Source organism: Pleurodeles waltl, chromosome 5 (genome assembly GCF_031143425.1).
Source record: "Pleurodeles waltl isolate 20211129_DDA chromosome 5, aPleWal1.hap1.20221129, whole genome shotgun sequence".
NCBI classification, from domain to species: domain Eukaryota; kingdom Metazoa; phylum Chordata; class Amphibia; order Caudata; family Salamandridae; genus Pleurodeles; species Pleurodeles waltl.
In genome coordinates, this window is record NC_090444.1 from 1,044,916,384 (window position 1) to 1,044,934,761 (window position 18,378).

An 18,378-nucleotide genomic window follows, 5' to 3' on the forward strand; every position below is an offset into this window, starting at 1 on the left:
CTGCACTACTTGGGGCAAGGTATTTGCCACACTCTGAACTACAATGCACAGTACACCAACACTTGACAATCTTCCGGAATTGTTCAAACAAATTCTTGATGAATACAGGGCTGCCAAGGCAAGTAAGGAGCAATTTTGTCACTGTGTCTTCAATGCTATTAAATAATCCTTAAAGTGAAGCAGTAGCACTCGCAGTGTGCATGCTGCTCCAGATGTTCCTGTACAGGATCAAGAATGTGAGCTACCAAAGATTATCGCAGAGACCTACTGTAGTGTTGGTCGAGATCGTCTGGGAGCCAGAGCTAGTAAACCACAATTACAGGGTAAATCCAATAAGGATTCTACCAAGCAAGCACTGAGGGTTCTAAAATACACTGGGATAAACAAAAACAAACACTTAAAAAAGAAAGGGGAGAATCTCCATGTTTGAAGACCCCTCAAAACCGATATAATCTTAGAAACAGAAATAATATAAACACTCCCGATAGATATCAATATACTGATAGATGCCAATCCCGTTGCTTTCAGGACTCACCGCATAAATGCAGTGAGAGAGGTGGGTGGTCAGTACAGCAAACTGAGTATGTAAAACTGAGAAAGAAGTCACAATGCTCATCCATCAGAAGTTTCTGTTAAGAAAGAAGAGAAACTTCACCAAGAAAAACCTCAATTCAAAAAGAAGAAGGTGGCAACCATATCTATACGAAATGCCACTCAGGATGAGACCTTTGCTGAAGAACAGAAAGTGAGCACTGACCCTGCTATACAGTGGGGCAGAGGTCACAATAGTTCACCAGAATCTTCAAGAGCATCTGGAGGTGAAAGCAACTAATGACTTTTTACAGGTCAAGACTGTGGACATGCACGTGTCCACACCCGATAGGGTGGATAAACTAAAAATACAATTAGAAGGAGACACTGAGTGCACAATAGACGCTATCTTTTGGGATCACATAGTTACCATTTATGATATTTTATTGGCTGAAAAAGATTGGCCACCAGAATCTGTCCGTCATTTCCCATACGGGGAAGAGGTAATTGAACCCTCTTTCTCACCCCTTGTTCCAAGAGAGCTCAGGGAGGCTTGTGCCATTGATTGGGTGAAGGTGCAGGCACCCATGTTACATCACAACCATGTAGGGTGGGATAAAGGTTCTCCTTACCACATAATACTAATTAGGTCCCAACCACAGCCTCAACCACAATATCCAATAAAGTATAAAGCAAGAGCACCCATGAGGGAAATTCTCACGCAGCTAGAGTACCTGAACATAATATAACCCTGTTTCTCACCAACAAACAACCCGTTGTTCCCCGTAGCCAAACCAGATAATTCATATAGAATAGTCTTTGATTACAGACAGTTAAATAGTCATCGCACATTTAGCATTCAAAATGCACAGAGTACAGCACTCATGAACAATTTAGTGTGCAAAAAATACAAAACAACCTTGGATGTTTCCAACATTTTTTTCTGCAAAATATAACACCTGAAAGTAGGGATTTACCAAGTTAGAGCACTTCAGGCTTGCAAAAATTTTTTGTAGGCTCCCAAAATGGTATAAAAAGAGTCCAGGGTTGTTTTCAGCTCGTGTTACTTCAATTTTCCACGACATTGACCATGCAGCATTGTCCTACGTAGATGATATTTACCTTATGGATGATGATCTCATTCAACATATAAGATGGATGAGGCGCATTGTTGTGGTATTTGCCGAATTAGGCTGCACATTAGCCTTCGTTAGTGTCCAATTTTTGGGATGCAAATTATCAGTTGAAGGCAAGAGCCTAGCGCCCTAATTTCTAAAAAAGTGCACGCAATTACAACCACCAAACACCATCAAAAAGCTCCAGTCAATGTTGGGCTTTTTAAACTTTGGCAGAACTTACAATCCAAACTATGCACAACATATTAAACCATTATATGATGTAATATGCTCAGACTTTTCAAATAAATATTAGACAGTCAAACACGCATTCCCAGAGCATTGCAACAAGACATGCTTGCAGCTAAACACTTACACACAAGAGACAACAAAACACATTTGGTCATCAGAGTAATTGCTGATGCAATTGGTTTCACCTATGTAATGTTCAATGAAGGTGATACCATCCCTATTGCATACAAATCACATTTGTATTCTTATGCTGAAGAGCACTTTGACACCACAGAAAAAATTCTGACTGCTGGTCAGATGGCCATCATTAAAGAGAGACCTCTGGCCTAGGGAAACATGTAATTACCATTTCGCCAATCCCAGCCCCGAGGCTGTCACAAAAGCCAACGTTCCCAATTCCAAGGCAATACATCTGCGTTAGATTCAATGGGAAATGTCTCTGATAGCCACTGATGTGATGTTTTTGACCATAAATTACAAACTCAACAATTTCTCCATTATGATCTAGCATTCCCAGTTCCAGCAAACACTTTGCCTATTGAACAATATCAAGCAATCATGTACACTGATGGCTCAGCCGAACCAGCAGTAGGCACCAAACATCAATACTATGCCGCTTATGTGGTTGTGAGTGGCACATGAAGGATGTTGAATTCCATCCACAACATACCTATACGCAGACCTTAGGGGACAGCACTGCACAATTAGCAGAGCTCAAGGCTCTGTTGATGGTAATAGAACCCACAGATCTAGGACAGTTAACATTAATCGTATGTGATTTGTACTATTGTGTCTAGTCCTTCAGTGAATATCTGCTTTACTGACACCAGAATAATTTCAGAGATTCAAAAGGCAACACCATGAAACATAGACTCCTGTGGGGGAAGAAGTGGAATTGAAAGAAACACTACCCAATGTCCATGTAGTTAATACATGTTACAGTCAATATCTTGACTGATGAAGCGGCCAAGGCAGCAGTAGCTACAGCTTCTGTTGCTGCAATAACTTGTTCATTGACAGGGTTGGATGATGTAACATTGGCTGCTGTGAAAGATTTGGCTAAAACCAAGCCCATGTCAAAGGCATATCCTGCCAAGTATTCCTACTGCATATCTAGCCTAAACACTGGCCTAGTAACAATCTCAGTGATATGTGATGCCAAACCAAGATCAATGACCTGAGTTGATTAAAGCAGCACATGAGGGAGTTGCTTCTGCCCATGCTGATGTGGCAGCTACTATTTCACTATTACCAGGTCTATATAAACAGACTAAACAGTATGTCCTTTGCTGTGACATCTGCCAGCAAATAAAAGGGTCTACCATCAAATGCCCACAGCAGACAAACCTCTTAATTTCCAACAAAGCTCCACAATGTGTGTACCTGGACCACTGTAGTCCTTTGACACTGGATGGTGCATACAAATACATTCTAGTCCCTGTCGACACATGCTCTAGATTTCTAAGGGTATGGCCACAATGCTCAGCTGGCACTTAAACTGTTATTAAAGATTTGCAAGTCTTTATCAGCACATATGAATTTGCGGTTTTCTACTCGGACCAGGGCCATGCTTTCGACTCAAGGGCATTCAGGGACACCATGACTTTGATAGCGGTCCAACTGTATTATTCGTATTTGTATCATCCCAAGGGAAACAGTGTTGTGGAGCAAAGACATTGGGACTTAAAGCAATCCTTAACAGCGAGAGTATTAGGCATGGGTTGTAGTTGGCTTAATCACCTCTATGGAGCCCAGAGAGTACTTAATAATCTGCCCAGAAAGTCCCTTGGAGGGCATACCCTATATGAATGCCTGCTTGGAGAACAAATGAATGTTCCATGTCTTGATGGTCTGGGCACAATGTTACAGATGCTGAGTCATATTATTTTAAATTGCCAATAATGGAAATGCACAATATTTAATTGACTGACACAAAATAGATTTATTCTGATTCCTTTGTTTCCCAGTTGGCTATAGGAGACTATGAATATTGGCTTAAGTGGATTGACATAAAGAGTGTATGGAGAACTAAAAATTGGCAAATAAGGGGAAAGAAAGCTTTATTTTGAGCATGCCTGATACCTGTTCAAATGATATTTCTAAATGAAACTACACAACAGACAAGTAGGCAACAATTAAGGAAAAATTAAGGAATTGAATGTGCCCAGTAGCTCTGCTTCTGCTAAAGTCTACAAATGGCAAAAATACATCAATGCAATTGAAGATCAACTCGATGGGTGGGTCCAAAATGGAACATTTAACACGACACTCTCATATCCTGGTGGGTGGCTATTGTGACCAGTGGATACCAATGGTTGTCATGTGTGTTTTGTAAACTCCACCGGGGGTTTTAGAAAACATAGACCAGACCCTTGCTATGTGTCATCAGAACATTCGATTACAGTATTAACATACAGTGTAGGGAAATTATGCAAGCAATGGTTAAAATGTTCCTCACTAGATGCTGTTAAAGAACACCTCAGTCTCCTGTCTAACAACACAGACTTGCAGGATTTCCTGTTAGGCCCAAGAAGGCAATATAAAAAGTGTTTTTTATATGCAGCCGCTGCCTGATTAAGGCAAATAGATCAGGAAAATTGACAGAAATCATTACCAGTTGTCGATAATGGGATTAACACATTGCCTGACAGTATATACACTTTAACTAACATTGTTTCATCTGCAATAGACATCGTACAAAGTGATGTCATTTTACAACATGGACAGTGCCAGCTTAGCTCCATTATTCAGTTAAGTTGGACATTACAAACATTGAAATCTGGTTGCGTTCCCTGGCAACATGTCCGCACGTGAAGATTAGTAGCCAATGGGCTACTTACACTTGGTGTCACTACACCCACTATATGACCACTTCCTGTGGGAAGTGGGCATAACCCTGTCCTAGAGTACCTAATTCCACCTCATACAAGATGGTGGATTTCCCATCTTCAGGTTATATTAGGTATCCCATCCTAGGATTGTGACTAACCTGGTAATGTAACACACCTCCTGACAATGAGCCTCAGGACAGGGGGTTGCCTCTCCCAGATCTGGGGATGCTGGGGCTGCATATCAAAGGTGGCAGGGACTTTGAAGTCCCTGTCTTTGGTATTCAGACTTAATAAATCTTGTTGGCAGAGATGATAACACCTCCTACCAGATAAGGGATTGTTTTTGATCTTGGAGAGCACGGGCTCCCTCTATCAGAAGGTCAGAAACTCATCTGTGGTGACAGGATGGTTGTTACCAGTCAGCCAGAACACTAGAGGACTAGTAGGCTTTCAGAGGGCACCTCTAAGGTGCCCTCTGGGTGGTTGTCATAATAAATCCAGTACTGGTATCAGTATTGATTTATTAAGATGATGTGTTTGATACCAACCACCATAATTGTTTGTGTAGCCATCATATAACTGGGTCACTGGTGATGACCAGTGTCCAGTACATGTTTTACAAAATGCTAAAGTATGTTCTGTATATTGGGTCTTCTTTGAAAATGAATGACATATTTTTAAATATGGAGACCAAGTGGATGATCCCTGTCTAGAGATGTTCCAAAACAACGACTTTATAGTTTGCTTCTGTCTTGCTTATCAGCTTTTCTGTCCCTGTTTAATAACTGTAGAAATAATGGTAGGTGTAGCAAAAATGTAGGGGTTTCTAATACCTTTAGAATATGTTGCCCTTTGTATCTCAATGTTCCTGTTTCAATCATATTGCGACTTCTGAGTGTGTGGTTGTAGAGGATTGATATTGCTCTATTTGGTCTCTTTGAATTCATAGAAATTAGTAACTGAGAGTGTAGGGAACCCTTGCTTGTCTGGTACCTACACAAAAACTAATGGGGAGAAAAGACAGGATTTGGTCTTTGTTGACACTAAGTGGGGGTATGTCTGGCTTTTAGGGGCATACTTATAAGACCCTAGTGCCACCTTGCGCCACATTTGCGTCATTTTTATGATGCCAATGTGCATGCATTGCACCACTTTGTAACCCTTTGTGCTACATTATGCCTGCCCAAGGCATAATGTATGCAAAGGGTGTGTTCTCCCCATTAGGGGGGCCTAAAAAATTGCGCAGGGAAATATAAGAGATTTCCTTGCGTCATGTTGTACGGCACTTTAAACACCTGCACAGAGCAGGCGCTAAAAGGGGGCTTCCATTATTTATAATGGGCCCCTATGTACTCTGCAGGAGTAGCAGCAATATTTTTGCGCTACTCCTGCAGCGTACATCAATAGCTTCATGAAAAATGACACTATTGCCCCATACCCTGCGCCATGGTGCGCTGTATATTAAATACTGTGCACACATGGAGGCAGTAGGGGGGGCGCTAAGGGGCACAGGGAAAATGGCACTACACTCGGTGAAGCACCACTTTCCATAAGTCTCCCCCTTACTAACCTCGTTTTTAAAAACAAATGATTTGTGAAATGTTTTTAATGAGTCCAACCCAAACATAAAGTTGTAATGTGTTCACAAAAAGTTGTCAACAAGCTTTTTGTTCTGGATGAAAAACTATTGGTCTTTGCCAAAAAATTTCAATAATTACTAATACATTTGCCGGTGCTTTTGCTACAGTGACAGTTCTGAGATTAAGCAGTTTTCTGTCTTTAAAAAAATATACTTGAATACACTCTCTTTTCTCTAATTTCTGCTTTTTCCATCTTGGTGATGTTTTATTGCCATGAGTTACTGTCTGTGCCCTTTTCTGCATTGTGGTAGCCATCAGTGATAGTGTACAACAACTGGGCTAACTATAAAGTTATTAATATCAAACAAGTGTTGCCACACTGAAATCTCCACAAAGCAGTGTACCTAATCCCTTGACATCTCAGTTGCACTCTCAGATGGAAGTTTAATAATCCAAAGTAGAGTGCGGGCAGCAACTTTTCAAGGGTCACAGTAAGCAGGAGCCATTAATGACAGTAGAGGGATGAAGCATTCCACAATCTAGCAGATGCTGACAACTATAGGATCATCCGTGTCAAAACAGCATGATGATTAGTGGGGAGCTGCACACTTGGCACTCATTTGCACCCACACCCACAGCTACTTCATTTGCAAATATGCACCTAATGCTGGGGCCACAAGAGTACCAGTCAGGTAGCATCAGCCCATCGAGACAGGAACACCAATCTCTGTTTCACAGCAGGGTTTCAGTGTGAGCCATTTCTCAAACTGTCAGCCTCACCCGCAGGCTTATTCAAGCAGTTTCATGCAGGTTTTCCCTTTCCCATCCCACACCCAAAAAGCCTGGTTGTCTCCACACCTACTGGGAAGCACATGAAAAACTTCTCTGTGTCATCCACCATCTTCAGTGATAAGGCCCATATGTTTTGCTCCACGAGTTGGCGTATAACGAAATGCCTCTTTTTGCATGTTCACCCTCACATTTTCTGACTGATGCTGATGGTTTTTCAACTCTGAAAGTGCTCTGAGGCCTGCTGACTAGACCTCAGTGCCAGTGTTTTGAACCCATGTGAAGTAGATGTCATTTGGTTCACCCAATTGGCAAGTCTGTAGTATATGATACCTAGTGTACCCAGGGCATGAAAGGCAGAATATCCCCTCAGGGCTGCAGTACTGTTTCTGCCACCCTTCTTGTGAAAAGGCATAAAATGGCTCCCAGTCTGCCACTGCAGACTGGAAGGACAAGGTACTCACTATCAGTTCGACTTTGACATTTAAAGCAATAGCAAAGCTATCCTGCTCCTGAGCTTCATATGTGTACCTCCCTTAAGGAAGGCCTAGTGAGCCCTATGGCAGGGACCTATATTTTGTTAAGTGAGACATATATATTTTGATATGTCTTAACAGTAACACTTCCAAATTGTCATTTTGCTGTGGGTAAACTTGGTAGCCCAATCGGCTAATACAGGGTTACCGGGTGACATCCCCACCCAGCTAACTTTTGACTGGAACTACCTAACTGGGTCATGTGAGGTACCAAATTAATCATGACATTTAATGCAACATGATGCTCAAGTCAAAATTAATTCCACTATTATTAGTTGACCACTTTTAGAAGAGTGATCACTGTATGCTCTCCTCGTCCTTCAGCCTCACAAAAAAACACATATACAGACAGCTTTCTGACCACCTGGGGGGATATGTGAATGACTCATAGGCTCAAGAACAAAGGTAGTGCCACAGCAGCAAGGTGTCACCTCCTCTGCCAAGATGGCCACCCAAGGGAATAGCACAGAGGTGAGCCCGCCTTTGGTGGGCCACCTGGCCTAACACCCCTGAGCAGGATGCCTTTTGTCCTTGCAGACAGTGTGGAGACAGGGCCAGAGGTAAGAAACTCACCCCAAAACTGGTTCTACCGTGGGCAGGTTGTCCCCCGGGAGCCAGACCTCTACGGTGGGCTACCTTGCTATTCACAACCTTGGATGGGTCATGCTGTCTTGAAGGGGACAAGAATGTGGCATTCCGGTATAGCCAGATGCAACACATCACAGGAACTTGATCAATAGATAGGAGGGGACCCATTGACTAGTGACCGCATGGCCCCTTCAGGGCAGTTTCCTGGGAAAAATATGGCACCTCTGGCATGTTGACCTTCCGTACTCACTGGATCTGGAAAGAGGATGAGAAGAAGACCACTATGCACCCTTTGGAAGCACACAAAGAGAGGCTGTGACGCCAGAGGGACTGCCCCTGCTGTACTTTGGACTAGTGGAGTTTGGACCCTGTTCCGAGTGCTTAACTCAGGGAAATGCTTATCCTTGGCCCGAGACCCAAGCAAAGACCCTAAAGCTCAGTTATCTGCCCCCCCCACAATAGCACTGGGGACATTAAAGCTTCAAGAGCCCAATTTGCGTCTGTGCTAGCCACAGCAGAAGCCTTGTCGCTGCCGGACACCGGGCAACCCAAAGGACAATTCAGAGATAGCCAAAAGGTGCACCCGTATCTGCTGGACTCGTGAGTATTGGTTGTGACCAGATTTGTCACTCAAGAGGGACACAAATCTCTACCAAGTATTTGCACCGTGACCGCTGTGTTGCAAAAGTGCAAGGTCTGCATTGGCAGCCCTTGGATACCTGCAAAGACGACTTTGTGGGACCACGAACTCCAAGGCCAAAGTCACCCCCACTAACCTGTAGACTCCCTCTCCCCCGTGGACTGCACAGGTTTGGGAGCATCTTTGATTATCTTTGTGCCTGCATCTCTCAGCATTAGGATCACTCCATTATTGTTCAAGACTGTCATCCTGTAAAGTTTGTCTCTTGCTCTAAAAACGTCGTGGTGTCCAGGTAACTGTTCAAAGTATCCTCTCTGGACCCCTAGACCTCTATCCTGCCGGACTCAGTCACCCAGTTTGGGCCGAAGTTGCAGAACTAATTTTTCCAAACTTTTCAAAAGTTTCCAAAGTTTGTATTGACTAATGCTTGTTTGCAGTTGATGCTAAAGGTATTTATTCCTTTAAAATCTATGGGGGTTATTCTAACTTTGGAGGAGGTGTTAATCCGTCCCAAAAGTGACGGAAAAGTGACGGATTTACCACCAGCCGTATTACGAGTCCATTATATCCTATGGAACTCGTAATACGGCTGGTGGTATATCCGTCACTTTACCGTCACTTTTGGGACGGATTAACACTCTTCCAAAGTTAGAATAACCCCCTATATCTCTGGAACCCTCTGGTGGATTTTGATGATCAATGTCTTGGTTCTTTTATGTTGTGTGACTTTCTTATTGTGTTGTTTGTTTCTGTTAAATGCTTCACACATTGTTCCTTTGCTAAGCCTTACTGCTCACAGTCACAGCTACCCAGGGGTGAGCTTAAGTTTGGGTAAACATACCTGACTAGACCCAAGACGGTATTTGTGAATGTACTGCATGGTAGGGCTACCCAGCAATACCATGTAGTACACCCCAAAACCTCACAGCTCAAATCTGCCAGTCCAGGTCCCTGCGACAGTGTATATTTGGGTGGCGGCAAAACCTCAATTCAGGACGCCTAGAACCAGATTTAGATCTTGGTGATCTCACCGCCATGCCCCATTGGTGGCGGACCCGAGAAGACCGTCAAGTTGGTGATGTTCTGCCCGCCGTATTTAGATGTTACAACTCTGCAAGCGGTGGACTGGCAGCAGATCACTGATAGAGGGAGGGCATCGCGGGACCCAACGGCCAGCAGATAGTGTCTGTGTCTGTGGAATAGAAGTAAGTTACACACACACACACTGTATCTTTGCCATATGTGTCCCCCTGCACTACACACAACACAACATACAAGAAATGATACATAGCCATTTCATGACAACACAACACGTACATACATACATTCACCATTGACACTGCACACATATGCACAGAACAACCACAACAACCAACTAATTTACACACTCATCAACGCAAACACATGCACACACAAGTACAGCTACACACATCACGAAAATGACAACCACACAACACCACTCACCTGAATGTCGCTCGCAGCAACACAACAAAGAACACAACATACACAACAGCATCACAGCCATATGCAGGCACACATACTGACACAGCCACAGAACCCACTCCAGCTCCTTCACCCAGCCAATCACATTGCATGCATACATACATACATGTACTGACTAACACACACAACTTGCAGCACAACATGATAGGTACTGGTCCTCTGGCAATGTATACACATATTCACAGTTGACAGGTGTCAATGTATGTACAGTCATTGTGGGGCCAGCATTCATTTGCCAATGAATACCGACACCATAATGACAGTTGTGTATGTGTGTGATATATGTTGTGTAGCAGTATGTCCCCATCTGTTTCTGACCCACTCATGTCCTGGAGATAAGCATGCCACAGTAACTTTAAAACTTTACTGTGCCATGTATGTCTGCAATGGTCCTGACCTCCTGTGCAGTGCCCACTCAATGTACTCTGGCAATGTGGCATGCCTACCTTTGAGTCCGGCGATGGTGAGGCTCTGTTTTCTCCATAGGTCAGTGGCAGCAGTGATGGCAGGTTTTGTCCAGCCGTGTCCAGTTGGAGACACGGATGGAATGGGGAAAAAGGTGAGTTTTCACACCTTTTCTTCCCAAAAACGGCAACTCAGAAGTGGAGGTCGGACCTCCACTTTTTTCTTGGTGGTAAGGCACATCCAAATCTGCACAGTGGGAAGGGTGACTGGAGTCCGGCTGGCATCCCCTTTTCCCTCTCCTGCTGCCGACACAGGCATAATTTCTTGGCGGAGACGGCGGTTCGAATACGGGCTTTTGTATATGGGATTGCCAACATCAAATATGAATGGGTTTCCAGTCAAAAACGTGATGGCGGGACCGTTACTACCAACTTTTAAATCAGGCCCATAGTCCCCAGCCCAGATTGGGAATTTTTCATCTTCATGTTTGCATCCCAAATACAGGGTCTACTGTTGTACCAGGCACAGGATTATGCAGTATGAATATTATAGAGACATCAGTAGCTAGAGACAAATGCACAAGGGTATAAGACTATAATGTATAATAATAATATAATTTATTATTGTATAATTTAAATGTTTTTTGTGAATATAGTCTGCAAATGGGATGTGGAAATCTGTGCTACAGGAAATATATCAATAAGTGCCATAAATGTTTTCGTTTTCGGTCAAGGTGGATCTTTTTGCATTTCCTAAAACTGCAGGTTTAGCCAGGCTATGGTTTCCTATTTATAAGTTCGTAAAGTGTGATACTGTTGTTTAACTCTATTGAAAAAAACATACATTCCTTCAACAAATTCTGAGCATTATTTTGGATAGGTTTAGATGGTTTCAGGTATTCTATTTGTCATGGATTCTACTGCAAGGTTTGAGAAAAATCTAATCAGACGGTCCCATGCCAAACAGCAGTTACTTGGTATTATCTGTGACAATTTGGGGACTTTCACTTCTGGTGTCCTTGCACCCCGTACTGCAGACTCTAAAGGTAGGGACCAAGTATCTCATGTAGCATTTGACTCGCAGAGTAGCAAGAAGAGCAGTCCATGTCTTATTCATGGAGTGGGTGTCTTTACTATTGAAAAGGAAAAATTGTTAAATAACTTCAAAACTACATTTTGAGCAAAACATTCCAAATATACAAGGTAGAAAACCAATGGGAACCCCATCAAAGGGACTTTGCTAAATGCAGGGGGTGTGCAGGCTAGTCCAGTGAGCTTCATGCACCTTTAATCATTTGCATGCCATCAAACCCTAACCCCTAAAAGCATAATTACACCTTGTAAGCATGTAGCAAAAAAGGAAGTACATAGTTATAAAAAATCAAGCCAAGTGGCTTTGTCACTGGGTTTTCATAGAACATTCTCAATTAAATATGGACGCATTATTACCAATGAAACTTTCAAGATCTTTTCACAAACATAGCCTTATTTCATCTCCAACTCTAGAAAACAATACATGTAAGCTTTAACACATTTTCAGAAGTAACCATTAAAAAACAAGTATTTCAATGAAAAACATAATTTTCTTATTAAGCTAGGTAAACTCACAAATCCTCAGGATAAACTCAATGGGTCGGACAAATTTGCAAAACAGAAGAATGGTGTAGTTATGAGCACACTCAAAAACAACCTAAACCGCTGACAGAGTCACTTATTTTTACACACGAAGTCCTAATTCGTCACATTCATAAATTCTGTTGTAGTGCCGCTTGTGGGTCATCTGCACTGCTCTTAGAACCCATCAGAAATTGGCAAACACTTTGTGGTGCTTCTGGGCCACTGGGGCATTATGACAACAAATAGTAACATTTGAGGTCCTTTGGCCTTGTCAATGGTTCATCACATTGATTGCTTCTTTTTGATGCCACCAAATAGTAATCGTTTCCTTTTGCTTCTTTGTTCAGAAACTACTGATGTACTTGCTGGTGTAACTCGACTGGCAGATGGTCCGTGGCTCTTCATGGGGGCAGGCACACAAACTTTTGAGAGGACCACATGATGTCTCCTCAGAACCTTTCTTGCCCCTTCACTACCCGGCTCTCTGTCCACAATACTGTGCAGGTAGATGCTGTCTCTCAGTTTCCTGCATTGTCAGGGGAGTAATGTCGGAGACAGCACGTGGGCTCTCTGCTGCTCGGGTACCTCACACGCGTTAGTCCATTTTGTTGGTGTACCAGTTTTCCCACCTCCAATGGGGAAGTATTTAAGTACACTGGGATGGTAATCCTGGTTATCCGGATAGATCCTCAGCCACGCTTGCGCCCCAAGGGTGAAATCTGACCCTTGCTTTAACTGCTTATTTGTGCCTTCACCCTAAGAGCACCCAAAAGGCAGGTTTTCTTTTTATGTTATATTATGTTAATCATTTTATAAAGTGTAACTGCGAGCCCAGAGGGTGTCCTCTATTGGAGAACGCTAGTAGCGCAGAGAGTGTAACAGAGAAGAAGTAAACTGGCAGACTTCTGTGGGGTAATATAAGGGAGTCATATGCAATGTTATAGAGGTAACTAATTTTTGAAAAGCCAGGGTTTAAAGGGCTTTCTAAATTTTTAAAAGGTGGATGTGAGCCAAACGCTATTGGTAGCTTATTCCAAAATGTTGAAGCAGTCACTGCGAAGGATGCGGCCCCTCGAAAGCACTTTTGTACAACCAAACCACTAGCAAATTAGCTCCAGCTGATCATAACTTGTGAGACGGAATGTATTGAACTTCTCAATCAACTAATCAGGGCCAGTAAATTGGATAGCCTCATAGACTAGAAAGAGCAATACAAACATCACCCTTTTGCCCACTGGCAGAAAATGAAGAGCTTTGAGTGTGCCGGTCAAAGAAGAAGAACATGTCCAACCAAGCACTAACTTGGCAGACGAGCTATGGATTCTTTGTCGTTTCCTCAAATGTCTCGTGTCAAGGCCTAATTAGAGGTAGTTACAATAGTTCCAGTGTCTCAAGACTGTTCCCTGGATCACTACCAGGCGAACCATTTGGGACAAGGGAGGCAGGATCCTACTCAGCTGTTTTAAAAGGATGAATCATGTGGATGCAAGTTGATTAATTTGACCCTCTAAAGAGAGCTCTGGGTCCAGATATATCCCTAGGTTTTTACGATTTTTGCAGGCGGAGGAGATGAAGTCCAGGAATTGTGACAAAAGTCTGGTGGTGTAAGGTGAGTGGTGTCTTACCCACAGCGCTTCAGTTTTGTCTGGGTTGAAATGGAGTGTGTTTGAATGTAACCACTCTTATACTGCAACCACAAACACTGATGAAATAGTTCAAGTGGATTTTTTGCCACTTGAACCAGTGTGATGATCAGCTGGGTGTCAACTGCATAATTCATCACACTGAGACCAAAATATTTTATTAGTTCCACCAGTGGGCAGATGAATACATTAGGAAGACTGTTTGCAATCTCTCCTGTAGATAATACCTATACCTTACAAGTGCCTTTCTGGTTACACCAATATTCTTCAGCCTTGTGAGTAGGATGTCATGAGATACTGTATCAAATGCTATGGATAGATCTAATAGCACTAAAGCCACGCATTGCGATTGTGGTCCGCCAGCATTCGTACGTCATCCACCATTTACAAGGTCAATCTCTGTGCATGAAATCAGAAAAAACAGGATTGAGATGTCTCAACAGGCAACAAGTCATATAATAAAAAGTAGATATGATTTTGTCGGAGTTTCCCAGCAAAAGGCCAGAGGGAAAGAGGTTGGAGGTTTGTCTATATATCAGGGTCTCTGGTATTTTTTTAGGAGTGGCTCCACCAAGGCTGTTTTCCACTCTACAGGAACAATTATCCTATAAAGTGAGTCATTCTAGCTGTCCAGAAGAGGTGGATCAAGGAATTCTGCCACTGCTTTCCACAAGATGGATGGCAGAGGATCTAATGTGGATTCAGACGTCAAACCCAGTGACAGAGCCATAAAATTAAGAGATGTTAACAGTGCCCTTTTTTAAAAAAATGTTAGAGCACACCATAGCCCACTTTGAAGCCATGCTGAGATCCTTAAACCCCAACTGTGGTAGATGTTTAACATGCCTGCCATCTTTAGCATTTTCAAAATAATAGTAATTTTGTCATCATAGAAATCCAACCGTTTGTCTGCAAGCTCCTGAAAGTTAGCCTTTTTTATTCCCAATGCACTTTGGGGTGGAGAATTGATGAACAATAGAAAACATTTCGTTTTAGGAGTTTTTCGAGTACAGGACTTTGACTGTTAAGAAAGCTGCTTTAGGAGCAAATAACTAACTTTTTCCCCCTAAATATATCTTTACGTTTCTCTCTCATGATGCTGCAGTAGTCCGGACCTCAGGGAAGAATAGTACCAGGGGGCTACAGAGTAGCTCTTGTTTCTTTAACCACTCTGCATGGTAGAATATCATCAAGTACATGCTTAACAGGACATGGCCATGCCAGCGACCAAGATAGCCGCACGGTGTTGAAGCTCTGGAGGACTTAGCTCTTGAAACAGAGCGGATGGGCCAAAAACACACCCTGTTGTGCACCCAGATTGCCACGCATCACCCACTGAACACCAGGAGTGACGGGGGCGTCTTCCCCCGTGAGCTGAGGACCACCATGGCACAGACAGCTGTGCAATTGCTAGCAGCCATGCGCCACAGCAAGATAGGCCATGGATGAGCCAGAGTCGCATGGTGGTTGGGCCGCTTTGTGCAGCATGAGCTGTCTGCCGCAGTCTGAACTTATCCCGTACACCACTGTGTTCCATAGATGAGAGGCAAAGCTGAGGAGAATTACTACTGATGCCAGAAAGGGGCCTGCATGCACTGCATCGGCACTCTAAGTCTGCAGCTGAGCCAACGTGACCCAGTTTGAAACAACGCTTGGCATGGGGAATAAAACAGAATCAAGAGACTGGTAGAATGACAGGTTTATACATATACAACTCAATCTGGGATCATAAAACTCACTCTCAGTCCCCAGAAGTTCCACCTGCTGGCCCACCATATTAGACAGCTCCCCCTTTTACCTTCTACCATCACCATGCCTTCAACACGAAGGGTGCTGACTACAAACTCTGGTTGATAACTGGCGGCTCTCCTTAATTGCCACCTGAACCTGGGTTCCCCCCAATAGCACTACGTCAACTCTAAATACCTTGACCAGCAGCTGCAGAGCAGAGTGGAGTGAAGTTCTTGACTGTCCGTCATAGATGGGGCCTTGCAGGACCCCCGACACATAGATGAGCACTGGGCCATGTAACACACATGCACTAAGTTGTCTACTAGAGACGTGGGTGACGTCGTGCAGTTGATATCACCAGACCAAGCCAGAAGATACTGCAATCAGATTTGCACATGGACAGTAGCACTACGTTGGCCTCTGAAATGGTGCGTGGTGACCTGAAGCAGCGCACATTGCCATTTGAGAGACCTAAAGCAGCTGATATTTCAGAGGCAGCGCCAGAGATGGAGGGTGGCACAACGGGGGGACACAAACAATTGGAGGTATGGGTGCCATCATGGCAGAACTCCAGACTGGATTTGGGCAATTGATGCACCCTTTGATACTCTCACAAACCTTCTGGACCGAATGGTGGAATGCCTTGACTGACAATACACACGACTAGAAGGTGCACAAGAACACATATCCGGGGTGAAGGATTGTGCCAGCAAGACAGTGAAAAGGCTGAAGAAATTAGAAGCTCACCTCAAGATGGCAGCAATTAAAAATGAGGACCTGGAAGGCAGAGGAGTCTGCAATAATATTGGCATCCTAGGTATTGTGGAGACAACTGACACTGGCCACCTCAACTTATTCATAGAATTACTACTCTCTGAATTGCTAGATTGCCAGAACTTCACATCTACTTTTGCTGTGGAATGTGCCCACAGACCCCTTGGCCCAAACCCCCCTTGGGAACTCCACGACAACTGATCATTGCATGGCTGCTCAACTTCAGGGACCGCAGCACGGTGCTATGACTGGCAAGGGAGCATGGCCCACTCCAGTCCCAGGTGCAGCAATCTCCCTATTTCCAGACTTCACTATAGCAGTCCAGGAGGCTTGGCGCAAGTTCACAGAGGTTAAGGCTGTACTACACAAGCTGGGTCTTTGTTATGGCTGGTTTGGTTTTGGGTGGATGTTGATGGTAGGACTCACTTCGTTGACACTACACAAGACTCCCTGGTGTTCAGCAAGTAATGTGCCAGAGACTGCACATCCCCTGGGTGCAACACACCGGATCGCTCCCCATCAAACCTTCAGGGCACTACCAGCATGGTTCTGTTTCCCCCAGACTGAGATGACCAATAATATAAGACTAAAGCCAATAGCTTGTCTGCCCTTCCCGGTTTCACTTTATTACAAGCTGCCACCTAACTCTTATGGCCATGATTCTTATAATGCCTCTTACACCTGTGACCCAACCCCTTTCTAAATGCTGCTGAACAATCCTGCAAGGAGGGCTACCCGCCACAATGTTACTCCACCCCAGACCTATATACCACACTGATGTTTTTGGGGGTTTCTTTATTGAGTTATTGGTTCTTTTGGGGTTTGCCTGGCATTTATTTGGCCAAGTGAGGGAGGGGGGAGGGGGGATTTTAATTATAGGGTTTCTTGTTTCTGTGTTCCTAAATATTTTGGTTGAAGCAATTACCCTTCATATATAATGTTGTTGCCATTCGTATATGTTCCTAGTTGACAGCCATACATAACAATAGGAAGTCTATCACTGGTATTACTTTTCTGTTCTGGAATATCAGAGGCCTTAATAAGCCCCATAAGGGCAAACAAGTGCTACAATATTTGAACAGACATGGTGCACAAATAACTTTCTTACAGGAGACACGCTTACCACCCAATCCCACTCACAAATCTGGGGTTATTTATCAAGCTATACCACCTATTCATAAGAGGTCTGCATGCTCATTCATAAAAAACTCCCTTTTCACTCTTATGGCAGCTATGCTGACAAGAGTGGCCGATACATAATGGTGGCAGGCACCCTAGTGGGACAAAGCATATTACTTGCCAACATTTATGCCCGAACATGGACATTACAGAATTTTTTCAGATACTTCAGTCCCAAATGGACAGCATGGATGCCAATCATGTTATCCTAGGTGGAGATTTTAACATGCTTCTAGATCCCCTATTGGATACAACAGCTAAGACCCGTATGGGTAAACCCCACTCACAGTGTGTGCTTCTTGACATTTGCGACATCTATACTTTTGAAGACCCCTGGCACCTGCAACATGCTTCTGCCCCAGCATACACATTCTGTTCTGCACCCCATAACACATGGAAGTGCATTGATAATTGTCTAATTTCTGTCATGCTTACTCCATGGCTTAACTCCATCACGCATCTACCACATACTCTCTCAGACCACTCCCAAGTCATGATGGCGCTACATTATACTTATTAGAGGAGGTCTAGAGTGACAATGGCGCTTCCCTCACATGCCATTACATGATGAGCTATTTCACTCTGAACTCCGCTCCACCATCATTGAATACTTTGAAATTAATAAGGATTTGGTTCGATCTCAAGCCACCCTATGGGGACCATTT